This window comes from Haemorhous mexicanus, chromosome 1 (assembly GCF_027477595.1).
Source record: "Haemorhous mexicanus isolate bHaeMex1 chromosome 1, bHaeMex1.pri, whole genome shotgun sequence".
NCBI classification, from domain to species: Eukaryota; Metazoa; Chordata; class Aves; order Passeriformes; family Fringillidae; genus Haemorhous; species Haemorhous mexicanus.
In genome coordinates this window covers 102162965-102178554 of record NC_082341.1, presented here as the reverse complement: position 1 = coordinate 102178554, position 15590 = coordinate 102162965, and positions in this window count along the sequence as shown.

Sequence of the window (15590 nt, the reverse complement as noted above, 5' to 3'; positions counted from 1 at the left end):
GACAACCTGGACATATACATGTAGCTGTGTGTTCATTGCTTTAACTGACTACCAAATTCCTGAAATTAGTGTTTTAAGTCAGTAGGATGATAGCAATTTTGTAAAGGTTTTCTTTTAATGCCAGTGAAGACGCACGTATAAACCCTCTTTTTTTTTTTAATAGCATGTAATTATTGCATTATCCACAAATTTGTGACATGATCTCAACAGATATTTTAATGTAAATTCCTGAATTTTACTGCTTCTACATCAGGTACAAAAGAGCAAACTGAAATATGTGTTACAAATGTTTGTATTTGCAGCAGAGCAGATGCAAATTTGGAAGCTCATTTATGATATTATTAATTTTTTGTTTATATTTTCTTCCCTAGTGAGACTTGCTAATTTCTCTGTTTTACTGTTTAATTTTCCATTCTACTGGATCTATCTTCTGTGCTAAATTGCATATGCAGATATGCAATTGACTTGGAGAGTGCTGCAGAAAAAATAGTTGCATCTAAATAATAGTTATATAATTTATTTTCATACAGATTATTGTATTTTGTGAGTCAGTCAAAATCAATATAAAAGTCTACCATGAACTGCAAAACAAAAGGCCTTCAAGAAACCTAAGTGAGAAAATCTTTCTTCCATGATGTTTGTTTAAAACCTATAAAAACACATTTTTACAGGTGATAAACTTGCAGAATTTGTTGGCAGAGGAGGTTGTCGATGCAGACAAAACCAGTAAAGTCAGAAACAACAGGTTAGGCAAATTAATGGAGAACAGGCCCATAGACATGGGAAGCACAGGCAGGGATGTGCCCATGGACCCACCAAGGCAGGGGTTGTGGTTCCTAGGCAGGACAGGGCACTCCCCAGCAGTGGCTGTGCTCATCTCCTGGTCATCTCCTGGGGGCAACAAGGTCAGTGTCCCCTGTAAAGGCATTTCTTACTCTCATCTGATTTTTGATTGCCTTTTCACAGGTAGTAAGAATCTTCTTCCCTCTAAAATATAAATCCAAATTAAACCGAACATTGGCGTGTTTTGGGTTTGGGTTTTTTTCCCCCAAAATGAAAAGGCTGGATTAAACAGCTGTGAATTGAGTCTGCATCCACTTCACAGAAAGAGCTGGCAATGCAATGCCTAATGTACATAACTGCTTTGCTTCACTTGAGGGCACAGTGCATTGCACAGGAGTTTTGGCTCAGGACACATAATTGCCACATATATTTTCCTTTCTATGAACAAATTTATGGTTATGTCATTTAAAATTAATAAACTACTGATAAAATCTTTGATGTTATTAAAATATATAGCATTTTAATTTGTATCAGGGCACTTCTCTACTACTTTTATAAAATTTACCACATGGTTTACTGCACTTGCTTCATAAAGACAGTTTGTTCTAAAGGGACCTGCATCTGTAGTTTATTGCTTGGATAATATTAAACATCTGAAGATCCTCTACTGTTCTGGGAAACAGTATATTCTTGAGAACTAATATTTTCATGGAGGTTACTCTTTTCTACTAATAATAATGCTTTACATCATTGCAAAGGATAAAAACATTTAAGTAATAAGGTTTTGGATTGGAAGATATTCACATTTTAGCCCACATTATGACATTTTGTTTTTATTCTGATGTAACTGTAATTAAATTACTAAGACTCAGTCAAAACAGGAAATAATTTCTTAAAATGCTTATGGAGTAGTCATATTGTATCATTAATTTATGGGCTTGTAAAAACTTTGGGTGACATTAATAAAGCTCAATATAATTTTGAATGTTATCACTGTTAATTAGCAATAATAGTATCCGCAAGATAAGGAATACTCTTTATTTACCTAAGAAAGTGAGTTTTGCAAACTCGTGTCATTACCCTACACATCACAGCCACCTAGTCATTTTCACAAGCTTGGCCATTATTCTGTGTATTTAACTTCAGAAGAAAAAGAGTGCAGTGTTTAGTGCCTCACATTTATTGGTTTTCTCCAGTGTTATTCTTCCTTTAGAACTAAGAAATAACTAAAAATGGTTATTTTTTGGTTATGACATGCCAAAGAAAGAGGAAATAAGATTCTGTTTCCAGACAAATTTTGTCTTTTCAAGAATCTACCACATTTCTCAACATTATGATTCTCATCACACAAAAGAGAGGTGGCCTTCCCTTCATGCATGGGGCTTGTGTGCTTCAAACACAGTAGATTCACATCAGGCAGAAATGACAAGAGGGAGAAAATTACCGAGGCAACTATTGTAGTGTAAATTGTGTCCTGGCTTGAGCAGGGCACAGTTTCTCAAAAGAAATACTCAAACAGCAGTGATTTGACTGAAGAGGTAGTTGGAATGATATACTTTATGTTCTCAACTTTTCTAGCTTTTGAAAAACTGTTGAAATAGTCATCTGTTGAAATATTTGACAATGGAGTTAGATGCTCTCTATCTTATGATCAATTCAAAAGAAATATACTGGAAAAAATTTCTGTAATCAAGAGCATAAAAATTATAAAAATGTTTGTATTTCTCTCTTAAACACAGTTTTGAAGTGGTATATGCACGGATTGCAGATTTAGATTATTTTTAATAACTTTCTATTGATGTATAAATATTTTCCCTAACACAGATTTGATTTCTAGATTTCTCATGTGATTTTCTTAGGCTTTGAAAGTGGATCTTGGACTCTAGTAATATTGCAATACCATTCTTTGACAGACTCTAAGTATTGCTGTTGCTGTTTCATTTGTTACTGCATGCTTTTTTATAGGCACAGTAACTTTTGGAGATTAATACTGCACATTGATCAGTTGGTGTTTGTGAAGGCAGCAGAAAATCACATGGCTTGTCATTGCCCACAAATCTGACATCATGACATCTGCAAGAGCTGTAATTGCCTGAATGTTCTTGGACAGTATCACGAACAATGTGAGACTTCTCAATTTTTTTGGCAAGCTTTCAGAGCTTGTTAAAACTACTAAACAGTCTTGGGAAAATATGTACATTTTTTAATGACTACAGATCTTAAAGATATTTGTTGCTGATAATTTCATCTGTAAATTGATCAAACTTCTTTTATTTAATTGTCATTCAGTTTTATTCCCTACATGTTTTCCTACTCAGCCTCCTATCTCCCTTTGAATTGCTAAAAAGTGAAGATTGTCTGCTGGCAGGTTTTGAGTGGCAACTCTTAGGTTTTTTTTTTTTCATCCTGCAAGCATTTTTTCAAAAGCATCATATTCAAGTTCACCTGTAGCACTTGTATAGTGTATGCAGAAAACCTATTTTCTGTACTAATCTTCAGTTCTGTCTTTAAAACAGGCATTTTTCCAAATATCCTGAGAATGTTTTTCAGAAGTCAATTTGAAAATGTAACCATATGTATGCCTTCACCTAGTGATATTTTCTTAGCGAACTGACAAAAATAAGTTTTAGCTAATGTCACACAGCTAAGTCAGAATAGCTGCCAAGCAGTGAGCTGGATGGACTGTATTCTGCCTCCAGAATTAACCACAGAGCTGATTATTAGCAAGATGAAGTCTCTGCAGTCTTCAGTGGCAGTAGGCAATGAATGACAGGGAGCAGAGGGGAAATGGGCTCATTTGCAGGTAGCTGAATGCACTCTCTTACTGTACTGGCATGTGCAGCCTGAAAGAATAAATGAGACATTTATAGAATGACACTCAGCAGAGCTGCCAACCTGTCATTTTTACTATTTTTTTTTTTCTGATCATAATTTCACCAGGTTAGCATGGTAAATGTAAACCACAGAAACTTCAGTTGCACTCAGTGAAGAAGAGGTCACATGTTAGAACACTGAAGCTTTCTTACCAACACTGCTTAAAAAGGCAAAACTAACCTAGCACCTGTGTTTCATCAGCACTACAGGCTTATATATATATATATATGTATTTATTTAAATTTTATTATTATTTGTGTATACATGTCTGTATTAGTAATACAAGGAAAATATTTCCACTAAGCCTGTCTTCACCTGTCTCTGATTTGCACCTTCTTTTAACTCTAATTTTGCCAGGGCTGCCTAAGGGAATCAATTGTCTGATGGCATGCATTGTCCAAGGATTTCTTTTCAAATGTAGGCACTTTTAAGGGACGTTAATAATCTGAAGTATGCATGAGCAGGAAAATGTGGAAAGCCTTCTGCTGTTATCAATGAATTGGTTTTCAAAGTGTAAATGACAAAAAATTATGCTTTTTTCAATCTTTACCAATGCCTTTTTTTTGTTTCATATAGGAACATTTTATTAATAGTATCCTAAAGATACGAGATATATGACACATGCTGGGCTAAAAATATTTTTATTCAGTACTGAATTCTTTACCATCTTAGTTCACACATTTGTCTATAACTAGTAGCAAATTTCATGTAAAAGATGCATATTTGGATGAAACAGTGATAAAACTATATGATGTTTTAATTTTAATTTTTTCATAGAAAAGTAATTCTGTTTACAGGTAGTATTTAAATGTTCCAAACCCCTATATTTGGTGAGGGAGAATTCACTGACATTTTAATGAATAATGTAATGGTGGCCGCTGGGAGAGCTAGCACTGTTTTTGTTAGACAATGTTTCTCTTCTTCATTTTGTGGAACAGAAATCTGAATTTCATTCTATTTTATTATATTCTTGAAGGTTTTTTGTCTCATTGTTTTTTAGTTTTCATTTAGTTTATGATTTGGTTTTTTTTTTCCTTTTCTTGGTTGCAGGTTTTTAGGGATTTAACTCCTGTATATTGAATTTAGGATGTAGCAAAAGGGCCACCTAGCTATATGTACCTTCCTATGCTAATGCCAGGAGCAGAGGAAAGAGTATCCCAGTATTGTTTTGTTCACTGCCTGTGATACCTTGTGAAGGCTGGCCCAGAACAGAGACTAGACAGAGTTAAAGAATAAAGTAGGTATTTATTGTATTTATTAAAAGCCCTCAATTAATACACCTTGGGCAGCACAGGAGCCCAGCCAGGGCTACACCCAGGATGAACCAAAATGGTCACAAAATGGACAGCCAGTCACGGGGTCTCAGACTTTTATAGGTTCTGGTCCATCAGCATATTGGAGCTAATTGTCCAATTATAGCTTTGGCTTATGAAGTCCCATCCTTCTTGTTTTTCTCTCTTCAGTCCATGTTGGTTATGCTCTTGGGCCTGAAATTTGGGTTGGTTGTCCTTGGTCCCAAGCTAGAGAAGGAATTGTTTTATCTACCTACTCTGTGAAGAGATCTTACCATCCCGTAATATGAAGCTCAGAACCACACACTAAAGCAGTACAGAATCTGAAAAATAGAAAAGCTAAAACCTAAGGCATCACCAGAAGGAAGCAGATGTACGCTTATCTCTGAGACATTTGTCACAAAAATATGCCTTGAAATGATCTCGTTTCCGCTAGGCAAATATCCTCCACAGACACTGGAAGACACCTGGATTAGGCTGGTGTAGAGAGGGTCAGCCAGCCTAAAGCAGTTCAACAGCTCTTTTAATAAGAAGGCTGTATCTGATGAATGTGAATATTGCTTCCATAAAGAGAGACCAGCAGGTCTCTCTTTACAAATTAATTAGCTCTACAATTACAAAATAACTAATTTCACTAAGAATCCATTTGAGCTGTGTGACCCTTTGAGAAAGCAGAGTGTAGATTCTCTGGGACTAGATAATTGTTTGTCCAGTATGAGCCACAAATCACTTTGTTAGATCTCAATCTTGTAATTCTCACAAGTCAGAGGTCTATTACTGGCTCTCACTTTAGTAGAAGGAGGGCTGTGCTTTCATATCACCTCGCTATTTACAGATTAAATAGCATTTAGGTGGTGATGCTTCAAAAAGAGAGGTTTGCTCTCAGATTGTTCTTCCCAGAATTCTCTTTTAGCTACAAGCCATCCATTAAACCATCTGAAAGCTGTATCACTGCAGCTATGTCTCAGTGAAATGACAAGCTGTTGGCTAGCATTTCTACAAAACTGTATGTAGAAGAATAAAGAAGGATAGCATATTCTTCTGTTTCCTTATTTTGCTCTGTTCAGAACTTCATCTGTTTCATCAGGACCTGACAAAAGTAATGCCAGAAACTTGATTAATGGCAGGCAGCAGCCTTGACACAGCTCAAGCAATGATGCTGTTTGTACTCAGATGTCAGCGGAGATGGGCTGGTGTAGGAGAGGGTGTGCACAGCTCTGGTGAGGGCAGCAGCAGCTGCTGTGTGTGCACTCCCAGCACAACAGGGAGCACTGCTGGGAGCTGCTATTAGCATACAGCTCATCTTCCTCACCGCTAGCATGAGGTCAAAACTGCAATCTAGCCCCAAATTACTGCTTGATAAGTTGTACACTCCAAAATGACATGATCCTGCTCTGCTTCAGCAGCAGCATATTTCTGTCTGAAGACCAGCTGCAGCCTCACCGCTGTGTTTATACACACCCACTAGCTGACACGTGATTTTCAGTGCATGCCAACCAATGAAAAGAGGCTCTAATTAAAAATTTTTAATTTTTTGTTTTGTTTTGTCTTGTTGTTTATGTATTTAAAGGTAATGTTCCAAAAATTGAGAGATGTAAGGCACCCCTCTGGGCAACCAAGCCACTACACAAAGGACTTTCAATGCAGGACAAGACTGCTTTTCTTTGCCCTGAGGACTGAAGTACAGCAGAAGCACAGCTTGGGAAAATGGGAGACTCAGATGTGTAAAAGATAGAAGTATGATTTAGCAGTCACATCAGAAGATACTCAGAAACAAGGGGATAGTTATCAACCTCAGTTTGGTCACTAGGTGTGTTATCACAACTGACTGTCTTCAGTGGGGAGGAAAAAAGAAAAAAACAACAAAGAAACCCCCAGAAGCGGTGAGAAAACATTTTTCTCATCTATTAAGCCAATAATTGTCTTTAGTTCACTCTGCAGTGTTTCAAGATAGTTTTTCAAAATACCTGATGCATACTCCAGACTCCTGCTTTTCCTTCTACACTTGACCATCACTGATGCAAGCAGCAAATCTGGGCCACCTGGTAAAGAGCAACATAGAATTTACTCTCAGTCCAAAGTAAGAAGAAAAATTGATTTCCTGCATGTCCTCTTAAACAATATTAAGAGGAAATTTAATGAAGTAAATGACTTCACTGGTATAGTAACTGTCTTAATACAAAGTACTAAAGAAAGCAATGCCTGACCTGCAACACTAACAAAAGAGAGGACAGAAACATCCTTTAAATCCCCAAAACCTGTAGTTTTTTACAAAGCATCTTTTTAAACACAATTTGATGGATTAGGGCTCAGAGTTTTCATAAGAAGCTAACAGAGCTAGATATTCAATCCTGTTAACAATAAGGGACTGGACACTCAGTGTTGCTAGGCAGTTTTGCAATATCCACGTATAGAAATTACAAATGCATGAAAGTCTAGAAAGTCTTCCAGCTCGTTTTTGCATTCAAGAGAAAAATATATTCTCTAGTATTTATGAAGGTTTTGTTTAGCCTGTTTCAACTGTTTGACTTCTGTAAATATTCTGAACTTTTTTTTTTTTTACTTTATGTATTTTTTCAAAGATAAATCTTTTTCTCTGCATTCCATTTTACATGCTTACATTTTCATTCCTGACAGACACCAGACTCTCATTCTAACACCCTCTATATATTTATCACTGGGTAGCATGTTGTTTGTCTCAAACCTTCTTCCCCTGTTCAAATTCTGTATGTATTCCTTTTTATTCATTTTCTTAAAACATCAGTTTCTAAAAGCTTTTCTGTCTCTAAAGAAAATCAGGACTAATCAAGGTGCTTTTCAAGCTGTAGTACATAAAAATGCAAGCCCACTCACATCATTGCAAATTGCATACTGGCCTAAGGTGTACGTTGTTTATTTTTCAAAAAGAACCTAGTTTTTTTGTTCTTAGGATCTTAGTTTTACTCTTTAACATTTTGCTGGCCTTTCAGAAAAATAGAACTGTCAAATCTTCATATCAAAATTCTAGGACACAGAACAGAGGGAGAAAAATATCCCTCAATACAACTCAGTCCCAAAATATTTTTGGCTTATATTTTATTCAGATCAAGTCAGAAATAATTCAAGCAATATTTTACAACTGCTTTTGAAAATGTTCTCCAGATCTGAGGCCTTATACGATAAACATTCGTGCTGAAATTGTTTGACAATTACCAGCTTCAAAAAGTAGAGCTAAGTAGGGTGACACTGAGATAACCCCAGCTGTTCTGCTACTTCTAAGATAAAGTGATATATTACAATAAAATATACAGCTACACTTACTATTCTTTCTGAGAAAATGAGCAGTAATTCACTACTGAAGAAATTCCACTGACTTTTTAATCTGTGCAGACTTGTGTGCTCTCTGGAAGAATGCCACTAGAAATCCGAAAAGAGCCTGTTACTTAAATATTTCATCACAAGTTATTTGTTATGGATGTGACAGTTTTCATAGTTAGCACAGCAAGCTATCTCATCCAGCAGCACTAAATGTCCCTTTCTAGAAGAGACCCTGTCCTCAAGTGTGAAAGATATTTAAGTAAAACTTGCAGGAGTGAGGGTGCAGATATAGAGTCACAGGTGCTTTCTACTAGCAGCACTCTGCTTATCTTCCAGCCTTAAGTCTGGCTTTTCATTAAAAGCCTCCTGTCTCTAGTTTTCACTTTTTTTAAGGACATGTTTTAGTAGCTCCCTCTGCTTTAAGTTGGTTGAGGAGAGTCAAATACAGGTGTTGGCCGTGTATTTGACAGGAAGCAAGTACAGAGGGCCTGCCAGGAGCCACATCCTGGCCAAGGTCTCAGGCAGAGTCCTGAGCTTTAAGGAAGCCTCAGGGCTCAGCTCAGTATTCAGACAATTTAGGAAATACTTGCATCTCCTAAGCCTTCAACAGCATTACGCCATTCACTTGGAATTTGAGACTTCCTCTTTAGATGAAGCATCCCACACTGGGCAAAGCTTTAAATAGATTCAGGTTTAGATACGGTGTTCACGTGGATGTTGGTCAGGTATGACAAATCCTGTCTTTGTATCTTTCCATAACACAAATACGGCTAGTGGATTTTTCTCTCTGTGTTAGTCTTTGTTTAATCTGAGATGTTAACATCGCAAATTTTTGACTTTGAAAGAGTCTAAACAGTTTTGAAGTTTCAGGCTGCAGTTGTAAAATAGAGTTTTCTAAAGCTGACGCTCATTCTTTTGATAACAGATGAGTCAGAGAAGAACGTAGACATGGGCTTCTTGCCTGTAAACTTACATTAATAGAACTTCCTTGTTTAAGAAAATTGTTTAAAACTTTAAAAAAAAAACCAATCATGCTGGCCCAGATGAAGTAAACACTCTTAGGTGCCCAAATGTGACTAGTTTTGGAAATAAAAGGTATTGATATTAGAGATCATTTAGCTCAGCAGTGTATCAGAACAGCTACAATGAACAGTGCAGCATTTCAGGATGCATTTTAGTGCTTGTTCCTGGCAAATGGCATGGAAAAAACTCTTGTAAAATGTAAAAAGATACAACAAGGTACTCTGGATTTTCAGATATACTATATTGTATGGTAATAAGTTACACAATTATAACTTGTAGTTTGGCTATAACATTATGACAATTAAAGAAAAAATAAAATATCCTCTTGGCAATTATGAGCTATCTAATAACAACTAAAACAGATAGAAAATGTTTATGCCTAAATTGCTATTTTATTTGCATACAGATAAAATTTTCAAAGAAGGTAAATTTTTAAAGAAAACCTGACACTTGGCTGGGATAGAGACCCTCAATGAAGGTATGAAATACAGTACTTTTATAGATGTATATTTTGCCAAAACACTGAGAAATATTTGCAGTTGTGTGGATGGCTTTATCCCCATGCATCACTGAAATTGCTGGGACTGTGACTTGAAACACTAGAAGCGTTGGCCATTAAACATAAGAAAGAGGAAAAGGAGATAAATATATTATGAATCATATTTATAATAATATCCTTACTTATATTACTAATTGTTTATTATATAGTTTAAAAATCAAATGTCCCATTTTTTGTTCTTCTTTTTCCTATTTTTTTACATAGAAATTAATACTCTAAAGTTCCTGCAATTTCATGATTTGTAAAATCTCCATTGGGAATCCTAAACACATGAGAAGGTCCTAAATAGTAAATCCCAAGGACTATACTGAACTACATTTATTTAACTGAAACAGGAAAAAGTTTCCATTGATTTTCACCTTAAAATTTTCCAGCAAAAGAGAAGAGGACATAAAAACACTGGTAGTAAGGAAACTGGTTATAAGCCTTTCAGTGGAGACTTATTACCTATACTCTACTACATATTACATGTAATAATTCCCAAACACATAAAGAGAAAAACATCAAAACTTGGGGACAGGAAGAGCCAGAAAAACAGAAATGCAGTTTCCTTCATTTGTTATTTTAGGGATTTTGTAACTCATTTGTTATGCAAAGGTGCTCCATGTCCCACACACACACCAATGTGCCATCAAATTATGGAATCTTTTCCTTTAAGATTAACAGCATAAAATAGATTAATTTTTCTTTTGCATGGAAATGTCCATAATTTAAAGTCAAACTTGAAGGGATAAATGCTACAAAGATGCTTGGCTGAGAGTTTATGAAGTTCTATGTAATGAAAGCTATTTGATAAACAACTGCTGAGTCACAGAAAATTATGTAAATTATATACAGAAGGAATTTACAAGATCAAACAGCCCATTTCTTGGCTGTTCCATGACTGTTTTTTACACTCTCTAGTAAAGGCCACTTTTTTATCATCAAAAAGAAGAGTTCATGTAGTCTGACTCCCCCTACTACAGATTTTCTATTTAAGTGGGTATAACAGCCATGCTTAAAATTTTGCTATTTGAGGTTAACTCCAACACAACTAGTGTCCTCCTACCTGCTTACCCCAATTTAATAGAGCTTAAATGGGCATCTTCATGGCATAGCACATACCTTTTCTGAAGATCCTGGGATTTTACAGCATTTGAACCAAAAATACTCTAAATAAAATACTCTAAATAAAATACTCTAAATAAAAAGCAATCAATGCTGTTACTTGAATCATATTTAATTGTCTTTAAGTATGCCTTATGAAAAAATAAAACATGAATAAGCATCTAAGAAGGATTAATTGAAATATACCTGCTTCTCAATGTTAACTTTCCTTTTTTCTTTTCTCCACTCCCCCCCCCACCCCCCTGCTCCCCACCTGGGGCTTTAACAGCTCTGAACCTCCTGATAAACTGAATTCACACCTTTTCCTCCTTTTTCTCTGAAGGCTTCTCTCTGTTGTTTCTTGGGGGAAGACCCTCATTCCTCCACCAAGGACTGTCTCATTTATTTTTAGATACTTCTGCTGTTAATGCCAGCAGAAGTGGACAGCTGGCAGAATCGATGCTAACTTCTTGTTTCTTTCTTTGTATCTCAGTCTATTGGCCATTGGCATAGATAGTGGTGTTGTTGGGCTACAACAAGGACTGTCCTAAATGGCACATTGCAGCAGATTTGCATGAATAACAGTAGCAAGCAGTGAAGGCTCACAAATGGCTTTGTTTGCTAATTTGTAATGTGGAGGTCATATATAATGGAATCTGACCTCCGAGGGTAAGAGGAATTGCCCATATGCTGTTCCCAGATCCAGAAACAAAAGCTCTACACATAAAGTGAAACTATTGTTAGACCACTGTTACATGGAGAACACTTGATTCTTTATGTCTTTGTTTGTTCTGTAAGCTATTTTCTCAAAACTTGGTTACATTGGTGCAGATTGCAACCAAGATCTGCTCTAACTTGGAACCTCTGTCTCGACTGAGATTTTAAAAAAAGAAAACAACAACAAAAAAAAAAAAGGGACAAAATTGTTAGAGGAATTTCTATAGACCAACTTTGGGAAAATACTTTTTAGTCTGAATTGATATTAACTGAAACCCTATTCCTCAAAGCATAGCCCGCTAGTTGCAGTTTATAAAATTGTTTCTAGAATTTGAACATCAGAGGACATGGTCAGTGACATAATTGTAATTATCAAAGTATATCAATACTGAGGGAAAAAAAATTTAAGCTACTGAAGTTGACTGAGAGTCACTAAAAATTCAGAACAAATCTAAAGATTATTTAGATTTTCAAACATTTGTGAATTTTTTGCTGAACTGAACTGAATTTATAGTTCTTGATTTGCTGATGGAAGAAAAAAGGTTGTTTCATTTTCATACATTGCCTTTAAGGTATCTTGAAATAGGTGACATTTTTTTCAAGAATTTTTGGTTTAACCTAAAGATTTTATAGGCCATTATTTAATTTTTAGTTAAGAATCACCAGTTATAAAAAAAAATGTTTGAATATCAAGGCTTGTAAAATTGCATATTTATATTTTAGCTTGGTTCGTTAAGTCCTTATTTTTCCTGTACAAGTGAAATAGAATGCCATTTTGCTTATCATTTGTATGATTACACAGATTGGATCTTTGATTTAATATAATAAATTCTGATGTTTCTGTTTCACACGGATAGGGGCAAACTTTATTTTGTACATTACTATTACAAAGATTTTTCCACAGTCTTTGACTTAGCTTTTTCTATTGTGTGTGTTTGGGTATGTGGACATCCCTTTTCTTTCCTGTTTTCTTACAGTGAATGTAGATTGGACAGAGAGAGAGAAAACTTGTCCAGTCTGTTCAGCATTTAGATCCCTCAATATGAAAGCTACTTTTTCTGAGAAGCTTTTAAGTATTACTTTGAATTTATGGATAAATCCTTTGGATTTAAGGATAACAACAGGTAAGCTTACCTCTGCTTAATATGTTAAATCAGGCTGGGAATATTTTGGCTATTAGCAGCCTATTTGATACTGACATTAAATAAATCAGTGTTTAATAATGGAAATGATACCTGAACCACAGGCACTGATTCCCTTGGCAAGGTTTTCCAGCATGTACACAGGATGAATTTGCTGTCCTTTTTATTAAAGTTGCACCATGGTGCTGAGAGGCAGGTGAAGGTCATGAGTTATATCATACAAACAGAATGAAAAACAAGCTGGTTAAAGGCAAAAGGCTGGCTCATGCTCTAGCTCAGACTGAATGGCCCTTTGGCTGCTTCTCTGCCACTCCCTACAGGCCTACAGGAACCATGGACGTGTTATGGCTTGAGCCTTTTTCTTTTTGCTCTTTTGCACCTCTTCCAAGGCAACATCCTTGTAAGTACCTTCCCATGAGAGTGAGTCTGAGAGGTTATCCTGACTTTCCCTGTCTGAATTTCAGGTGTTGAATACCTGCATGTCCTTCCCCTTGTCTTCACCCGAGGATGGAGATGCTCAGAGGTGCCTCCAAATCTGGTCACAAGTACTATCCAAATTCAAAGCTGGTCATGCCCAAACTGAGGAGTCCTTTATCAAGTACTGTGCCTTCATTACTTGGGTGAGATCTGCAGAGCTGACACCACCAGTGGCTGTGCTCCTCAGGTTTCAGTCATATCGCTGATCTGTTCACTTGGGTGCCACTGACCCCCTTGTGCATCAGGCCCCAGCTTGTGCTTGCTTTCAGCTGAGGGAGTACTGAGGCAGCGTGTTGGGTGTAGGTGCCCATGTTTTGGCAGCTGGGGGGCTGCAGGGGTGGCCTCTGTGAGAACACAACATGAGCTGCCCCACACCGCACACGGTTGCAGCTGGCTGAGCCCACCCACCACAGGGAACGGCTCAACCCCACAGCCATGATGAGTGGCTCCTCCAGGAAAACGTATTTAAGGAAAGGTTAAAGATGCTATACAGCAGCTGTGAGAGAGAGAAGAGAAAATGTGAGAGAAACAGCCCTGCAGACACCAAGGCCAGAAAAGGAGGGAGAAGAGGTATCCCAGGTGCCAGGTCAGAGATTCCCTGCAATCCAAGAAAACCATAATGATGCAGATTGTCCTCCTGCAGCCCATGGATAATGTCCCCCATCAGAAGACAGCCATACCCTGAAGGATGCTGAGAGAGCCCACACAGCAGCAGGCTCCTGGCTGGAATTGCAGCCTGGTTTGGAGGACCCATGCTGGAGCAATATCTTCCTGAAGATTGGAGAGGACCCATAAAGGACTATGTCACATGGGAGGGACCCCTTGCTGGAACAGGAAAAGAGTGGGAGGAAGGAGGAGCAGCGAAGGAGCTGTCAAGGACTGATCTCCCCTCTGGCAGCAGGGAAGGACTTTGAGGAATGAAGACTCAAGGAGTTGAGCCTAGGAAGAAGGGGAAAGGGGTAGGGTAGATGTTTTCCATTTTGTCTTTGTTTCTCACAATTCTACTCTATTGTTATAAGGCAATAAAAGAAATTGATAATAACCAAGTTGTGTCTATTTTGCTCATAGCAGTAATTGGTGAGCAATCTCCCTGTGTTTTCCCCAGGACATGATCTTTTCCATCTAATTTTCTCTTCCTGTCCTCTCCAGAAGCGGGAGTGAGAAAGGAACTGATGGGCAAGGAGCAGCTTTTTAAGGTCAAGCCACCACAGGCATTCAGATAAGTCTGTATCCACAGTAACTCATCTAATTAACTTTCATTTAAGAACTATTTCTTGCAGGAATACTGGATATTACTTTGCCATTGTAGTTTTCTTTTGGAGTACCACAGTGCCAGCATTCTCTGTGTATCTTGTACAATCATCCCATAGATCCAGGAAGGGCTTATGGTTCTAGGTATAAGGTAACTTCTGTGCTAAGATACATGTCTTCTGAAGAAATATGCAGCTTCTAGGTACTCATATTTCTGATGTCTGCAGAACATATTTTCAAAATATGAACATTATTTCAGTAACTTGCATCTTTCATAATGTGTAGAGCTTCTTAACCCAGTCCTATGATTACAGCAAAAGTAGCATGCAGAGCTTAAATGGGCTTTTAGATATCAAAAAATGCAGGAAGCTTTTTGGTAGCTTCTGAACATTAAAGTCATTTCCAAAAGGATGCTTGGATGAAACTGTGGGGTTTCTGAATATGGAGAATTGCAAGCCATGAGACGTTCTGTTAAAAAAAAAACCAAAACCAAACCTATGAAATGGCCATCTGATGAACAGAGGAAGCAAATGGCCTTTGGGTAGCTGGAGATTACCAACTCAGTCAAGATTTCTTTCCTGTTCTGTGGTAGCATGGATTTCATACTCGTGTCTGATGCTAATGTTCCTCCTAAATTTCCTTTTTACACTGATGGGCTTTCTCAGATGCCACTCCTCACAGTGCTTAATGCAACATGATGGGCTCTGAAAGGAAAAACTGCTCTCCAGTGATCATTGCCATGCAGTGAGGAAATACTGTGGCAAGCTCCCTGGGGACTGAACAAAGAAACTCACGCTGTAACAGGATCATCTAGCAGAAAGTAACCTCTGCCAGAAAGCAGACTGAGGATGTTGGTTTATCTTCTTTTCATTGCTATCTTGACAGCAGGTGGAAAAGAAAATAGTTATGATTATAACACAAATATATTTTTGAAAAAGGTCAGAAAACACTTAAATTCTTAATATTAACATTTTAGTAAAACAGCATCCTTTTCAAACAGATAGGAAAACTACTCAACTTTACAAAACTTCCTGGCTACAAAATTTTGTGATACTATTTTACAATTTTACAGAATCAGCTCTCTTTTGC